General features: G+C 47.3%; 1 long non-coding RNA gene across 1 annotated transcript; it reads left to right on the plus strand.

Annotated features, from left to right (window-relative positions):
* Nucleotides 1–4,133: 4,133 nt before the first annotated feature.
* Nucleotides 4,134–5,471, plus strand: LOC309719678. Its single transcript, XR_014280294.1, has 2 exons — nt 4,134–4,265; nt 4,476–5,471. It is a non-coding gene; the product is annotated as an uncharacterized lncRNA (long non-coding RNA).
* Nucleotides 5,472–7,695: the final 2,224 nt, after the last annotated feature.

Consider the following 7,695-nt stretch of genomic DNA (forward strand, 5'->3'; position numbering starts at 1 on the left):
ATAAGGAGAGATTATTAGAAGGAACTGAACATGATTTATTTATATACAGTATTCAGTTTGAGGTATTTGGTGGTTAGACTCCAATGGCCCATCACAGCAGAACGGAATCCCAGCGGAGATCGGGATAAGTGCAGGACCCCCCAGAGTCTAAATGCTGCTGTTGAAGATGAAGATGGAGACTTTAATAGAGCCTGAGTGGCAAGGAAGAGGCTGTGATGGGGAGGAGGTGGGGGAATGACAGATCAGCGGTGAGTACTCGGTTGTACGTGAAGGCTGATTGGCCTGAAGAAGGCAGGCAAAAAGATGACTGGATTAGACTAGCGATGTCACATTCAGCTTGACAGCGTGGGAAAGTGGAAGTGACGTAAAGCACAGATTAGCTGCCAAAACCTGGGAAGCAGATGGATGTGTACCACAGATCTCTCTGGTTGAACTTAACCAAAAGCTTCATGTAAGTTCTCTATGGTAACAAGATGCATCAGATTGATTGTCTGTGTCTATAAAGTAGATGGAAATTATTTGCAAGCTTTCACAAGAGGCAACCAATTAGACTGGTTGTCTCTCGCCAGGCAACCAGTGGAATTGCCTTGTGATCAGAAGTAGTTTCTTAGTTGGTCAATCAGTGTACCTTCACTGCACCTACTTGCAATTGGTCACTGAGTGCAAAAAGAAATTCAGTGCAATAATCACAGCGAGATTGCCAAACAGCACAAGGCGTTATTTTTACACTAGCTGGCCGCTTTCTTCTACTCAATGAAAAATTACGTTTAAGATCTGACTAAACAAATCGCTGCAGGCAGGCTCTGGATGTAAACTGATAAAATGTTCTTGTGTACACTGATCAGGAATAACATTATGACCGTGACATGTGAAGTGAGGAACACTGATTATCTCTTTATCATAGCACCTGATAGTGGGTGTAGATTAGGGCACAAGTTTAAATTTTTGTCTTCAAAGTTTATGTGTTAGAAGAAGAAAAAATGGGCACGTGTAAGAATGAGGGCATATTGTGATGGTTAGACGGCTGAGTCAGAGCGTCTCCGAAAGTGCAGTTCTTGTGGGGTGTTCCAGGTCTGCAGTCAGTGTCTATCAAAGTGGTCCCAGAAACAATGCTACGGTTTTGTTGGCTAAGATACCACTGATAGAAACAGGAAAATAAAAATTGAAATTGGCTAAAATAACATTTTACTTTTGATTAAAATGTTAAAATTTGTTTGAAATTTGCACGTCACACTTTGTTTTTTATTATAACATTTGAGGGTAGAAAATTGAAGATAAAATTTGGATTCAATATATAATTCATGTTACTCAAAGTCCATATTATATATGGTGAAATGCATTTTGTAAAGAGGAATACTTTCAGTTAGAGACACATATCTTGGACAATACCAGATTAGCAGTATAGTATGACAAGATGACTCTAACTCCTGAAACTCAGATTTTCCAGCCTGATTGAAAATGCTTTTTTTTTTTTTTAAATTCCACATCTCAAAAAATCACAATTATTTCTTTGCGCAACCAACAACCCCAAACTATCAAAAATACTCAAAGGAAAAATTGAAAAAAAAAATAAAAAGCTGGTAGGATGTTTTATTTTTTTGCATTTTCAAACATCACTAAATTCAATACAGTACGTAAAACTGAGGATTCGTAGGAGGTTGTGCTTGAAGTTTACTACCATTACAGCTGAATATGTTGTAGTAGACAAACATTACTTTACTCGAATTACAGTTCTATGTATATATTTATATATAAATTGCCCTCTATTCTTCAAGCTCGGGTCCTCTACCAAAGGCCTGGGAGCTTGAGGGTCCTGTGCAGTATCTTTGCTGTTCCTAGGACTGCGCTCTTCTGGACAGAGATCTCCGATGATCTCTCGCTTAGCTTGGGAGTCACTGCACCGAGTGCTCCGATTACCACTGGGACCACTGTTACCTTCACCCTCCACATCTTGAGTTCTTCTCTGAGCCCTTGGTATTTCTCAAGCTTCTCGTGTTGCTTCTTCCTGATGTTGTTGTCATTTGGTATCGCTACATTGATCACTACGGCCGTCTTCTTCTGCTTGTCCACCACCACTATGTCCAGTTGGTTAGCCACCACCATTTTGCACATCTGTATCTGGAAGTCCCACAGGATCTCCCATTTTGACCTCAGGACTTCCACGCCATACTCAGCACAGATGTTTCTGTACACTATGCCGACCACTTGGTTATGGCGTTCCATGTATGCCCTGCCTGCTAGCATCTTACACCCTGCTGTTATGTGCTGGATTGTCTCAAGGGCATCTTTACACAGCCTGCACCTGGGGTCTCGCCTGGTGTGATAGACCCCAGCCTCTATGGATCTTGTGCTCAGAGCTTGCTCCTGTGCTGTGTAGGGATGGGTATCGTTTAGGTTTTATCCGATACCAGTACCAAACCGGTACATTTGAAACGGTGCCGGTGCTCGAACCGGTGCTTAAAGAATGGAGAACACAAAATTGGTCCAAAAACCTTTCATGTTCAGCTGTTTTTTTGTAAAAAGATAACGTTAGCCTTTTCTGCAGCTATAGGGGATTTATGTTATCACTCTTGGCTGGAAGCAGTGCTTAATCAATGGGGAAAACACAAACTTTGTCCAAAAACCTCTCATGTTCAACTGTTTTCCACTTTTTCTTTGGTCATTTTAGCCTTTTTGGCCAGGGTGAAGGGAGTATCTGTTAGGTGTGGCTGTGTGCAGGCAGGAATAGGACCCAAGGTGCAGACTCCGGAGACAGATGTGAACTCAAAACAACTTTAATGTTAAACTCAAATATAACATAACTGGAAAAATCAAAATAAACTTACACCAGGAGGAATGACAGAACACACAGCTAGGAAAACGGTAGATCGCGACACGGACACAGAGAAACACAGGGCTTAAATACACAGAGGGAGCAATCAGGGAATGGGTAACAGGAGGGAAACACAGCTGGGGCAAATCAGAACTGACGAGACCAAAGAAGCATAAACTGAACACACTGAGAAAAGACAGAGACCTTCAAAGTAAAACAGGAAACACATAACACAGACTGAACAAAGACACAGACTCACATGCAGGCACTACAAAGGGAACAGAGACGTGGGAACAGGGCAGACACAAACACTGACTGAACACGGGGATATAGGAACTTAAGATACACATAGACGCGAACTAGACAAGGGGATGCAGGTGATAGGGGAGACAGAGCAACTAAAGACGACAGAGACATAAGCCATAAGACGGAACTCAAAGAAACCAAAAACTAGAAAGTATAAATAATATCAAAAACTCAAAAACCCTGGGTCGACGACCCAGGCATCCTAACAGTACCCCCCGCCCCTCCCCCCTTAAGGGCTGGCTTCCAGACAGCCCAAACCAAAACATCAAAACCAAAAACAACCCAACCAGGGTGGGCGGCGGGGGAAACAGGATGGAGGGCTTGAAACAAATGAAACACATTGAGCCAGAAACAAACAAAAAAAAAAAAGTGCAAACACTGGAGCCCGGAAAGCAACAGAACAAAAAACAGGCTCATGACAGGCGCAGGCAGCCAGGAAAAACAGTTCACAAAAAGTTCAGGGGGCCGGCCCGGAGGCTGACAGCACAATAGTCCAAACCCGGGCAGTTCAGGGGGGCGGCCCGGAGGCTGACGGCCCAAGAGCCCAGAAAACAGTTCAGGAGGCCGGCCAGGCAGAAGGCGCCGGTGGCGACAGAGCAGATCAGGAGGCCGGCCGGGCGGGAGGCAGCGACGGCGACCGAGCAGGTCAGGAGGCCGGCCGGGCGGGAGGCACTGGTGGCGGAGTAGTTCAGGGGGCCGTCCATGACGGCGGCGTAGTTCAGAGGGCTGTCCAAGACGGCAACGACGTCCAGTCATCGGCCGGACAGAACGTGCAGGATGAGCAGGCCGGACGGGACGTGCAGGCCGGGCGGGACGAGCAGGCCGGGCGGGACGTGCAGGACGAGCAGGCCGGGCGGGACGTGCAGGAACAAACAGCATGAAGACCTCAGGAGCAGACGAAGCTGAACACTCGGAGACTGGACCAGGCGGAGCTGCAGAGGCCGAAGCCGGACCAGGCGGAGCTGCAGACTCGGAGGCCGGACCAGGCGGAGCTGCAGACTCGGAGGCCGGACCAGGCGGAGCAGAGGCAGAAGCTGGACCAGGCGTAGCAGAGGCAGAGGCTGGACCAGGCGTAGCAGAGGCAGAGGCTGGACCAGGCGTAGCAGAGGCAGAAGGCTGAACAGGCTCCTCGGGCCCTCCAGCTGACGTGGCAGAAGGCTGAACGGGCTCCTCGGGCCCTCCAGCTGAGGAGACAGGTGGCTGAACGGGCTCCTCGGGCCCTCCAGCTGAGGAGACAGGTGGCTGAACGGGCTCCTCGGGCCCTCCAGCTGAGGAGACAGGTGGCTGAACGGGCTCCTCGGGCCCTCCAGCTGAGGAGACAGGTGGCTGAACGGGCTCCTCGGGCCCTCCAGCGGAGACAGGTGGCTGAACGGGCCCCTCGGAGCCACCAGCAGGAAGAGACGGCTGAACGGGCCCCTCGGACCCTCCAGCGGAGACAGGAGGCTGAACGGGCCCCTCGGACCCTCCAGCGGAGACAGGAGGCTGAACGGGCCCCTCGGACCCTCCAGCAGAACCAGTTTGCAGAACAGATGAAGTGGGTGTGATGTCAGAATGTCCAGAGTCAAAATGCTCAACAGTTCTGTTGTGGCGGCGGCCAGAACGCCGTTTCCTTCGGGATGAGGAAACAGGAACCGGTGGAGAAAAAGAGACCTCCTCCTCATCCTCTGACCACATGGCTGCCAGGAAAAAGGCAGGTGAACGAGAACCCAGCTGGTGTGGGGAGGGAGAGGAAGTCCGTGGCAGTGGTGAAACAGAAGGAAAGTGTGTGTAGTCCTGGAGTAACGGTGGGGAAGATGTAGAGAGAGAGAGAGCAAGCTCACCAGCCTTGACTTGCTCTCTCCAGGCAGTAATGGTGTCGTCCAACTTAGTGTCCTTAGCAAACTGGCTAAGCCGGGGGTTAAACCGAATGATGGCCTCCACCGCACTCAGCCCCACTGCCATGGTCCTTAAATCAGGGGACTGGGCGATGCGGTCAAGCAGGCTCACCATCCGCTCCATCTCAGTGTTGTACTCCGAGGAAAAAGAGTCTGCGGGGTCCATGTTCTGGTCGCGATCTTCTGTTAGGTGTGGCTGTGTGCAGGCAGGAATAGGACCCAAGGTGCAGACTCCGGAGACAGATGTGAACTCAAAACAACTTTAATGTTAAACTCAAATATAACATAACTGGAAAAATCAAAATAAACTTACACCAGGAGGAATGACAGAACACACAGCTAGGAAAACGGTAGATCGCGACACGGACACAGAGAAACACAGGGCTTAAATACACAGAGGGAGCAATCAGGGAATGGGTAACAGGAGGGAAACACAGCTGGGGCAAATCAGAACTGACGAGACCAAAGAAGCATAAACTGAACACACTGAGAAAAGACAGAGACCTTCAAAGTAAAACAGGAAACACATAACACAGACTGAACAAAGACACAGACTCACATGCAGGCACTACAAAGGGAACAGAGACGTGGGAACAGGGCAGACACAAACACTGACTGAACACGGGGATATAGGAACTTAAGATACACATAGACGCGAACTAGACAAGGGGATGCAGGTGATAGGGGAGACAGAGCAACTAAAGACGACAGAGACATAAGCCATAAGACGGAACTCAAAGAAACCAAAAACTAGGAAGTATAAATAATATCAAAAACTCAAAAACCCTGGGTCGACGACCCAGGCATCCTAACAGTATCTGCCATCAAACGAGAAGACAGGCGCATGTATCCACGACAGTGTTTGCTAGTTCACCTTATATGCATTAATGTAATAACACTTTTAGCGTACTCAACATAAATTACACACGAACAACATTAAGCTACTCACGCAGAGAAGAATGGCTGCTGCTGCCATCATCATCCTCATCATTTCTGCTACACTGGCAGGGCTAGGGGCCAGGACTCTCCTCTTCGGGTTTTTGGGGGACGTTGCTAACTCTGTGTCCGATAACAGGCACCACACCCGCAGTAGATGTGCTCGGTGTGAGGTCTCGCAGCAAGCTATTAAATACGGCGCATTTCTCGGCTTTTAACAAAATGCTATACGTCACCAGGTGTTTCATCAGATTCGAGGAGTTACCTGCTTTGACAGTATCACAGTATCAGCTTAAAGCACTTGTTGCAGGCTGCTGAGTTTGCATCTTTTGCTGTGAAGTACAGCCAGAGTTTTGACCGCTTTGCCTTGGGCATTTTTAATCTGTAGCTCTGCTCTAAAAGAACGTACGTACCTGGGCCCGCCTACTATTCTTGGAAACGTAAAATGATTGGCTAGAATCTAAAGTGTGTGACATCTCAGAAAAAAAAAAGCACCGAAATAAAGCATTGAAATGTGCGCTGCTTTTCGGTCTGGTTACTTCTGTCTTTCAGTCCAGCTTTGTCCAGCTGCTGGTAGGATTTCATGGTGTGCAGTGCCTGTTAGAACTGTACAAACTGTCTTCATTTGTACTTTGAGTCCATCTATCCGCTCACATATAATGTATGCACTGCTGCACCAATTTTCTATTTTCCTATCAACATACCGTATAAAGAAGTGAGGGGTGGTTTAAGACTTTTGCACAGCACTGTGTTGTTAAGGTGTTGTACAAAGTGCAAGTGCATATTTTACAGCTTTTCTAAATTAAGACCTGGCTCCAAAGAAAATGTTATTGAAGTCTGGCATAAGACCCCTCCCCCTTCCCCAGACCAATTACTTCTATACCGTCCCTAATTTTCAACATATTACAAAAACACGGGTTGTCCACTCTGGTTAGTCTCGTTGACCGCTGACAATAGATTCTCTTAAATTATGGGGTCGTTTCGCAGTGATAAAGAACCAAGCCACTGTCAAAGAGGGATATGATTAATAAGCTAGGTAATGTAATTCACAAATACTTGGACTCCTTTCTCAAAGAATACATTAATTTGCTTATTACCTGCTCGGGATAGAATTTTATACAGCACTATATTACCTTGATGTCATAACTAAAAAATTGTCACTTGCATCCTCTTATCCTTTAAAATTGGGACTGAAATTAATTTCCCTTCCTCTCTGAGCTGCTTGATAAAATCAAAGTCGAGAGAATATCTGCTCCAGGCAAAGCCAACTTTTCAGCAATTTCTCATCAGAGCTCGACGAGATGTGCGAGGAGGACGATGACTAATTCTATGAAAATTAATCAGGGCAACTGCATGGGGGTGGAGTGCGTGGGCTGGGGGTGTATTTCCTGGATAATTCAACTTTTAATCTTGTATTTAGAAGTGGCGATAACAAAAGTAACGACTTATTTCTGTGATTGGAAACTGTAATGTAGCATTACTTAAATTGAAATCATAATTTGTTGCGCTCCATTGTTGGGCTACACTGTGGGGGGAAAAAAATGTGGAGACCGAGTCGGGGTAGGATGGGTGGGTGCTTCAGGGGGCTGCTGCATCAGCATGTGTGCAGTAATGTGATAGCAAGGTCTGGCAACACAAAGAAAACACAGCCAGTTCTCGAACAAGCAAGTAAGCCTGTTACGGGGGCACATGGGGGGTGGTACATGGTGCAATGGAGTGGCGGTGGGCGGGTGGTCTGGACAGCATGGCTTCAGTAAATTTTTCTAC

The sequence above is a fragment of the Aulonocara stuartgranti genome, assembly GCF_965226115.1.
Source record: "Aulonocara stuartgranti genome assembly, chromosome: 12".
NCBI classification, from domain to species: Eukaryota; Metazoa; Chordata; class Actinopteri; order Cichliformes; family Cichlidae; genus Aulonocara; species Aulonocara stuartgranti.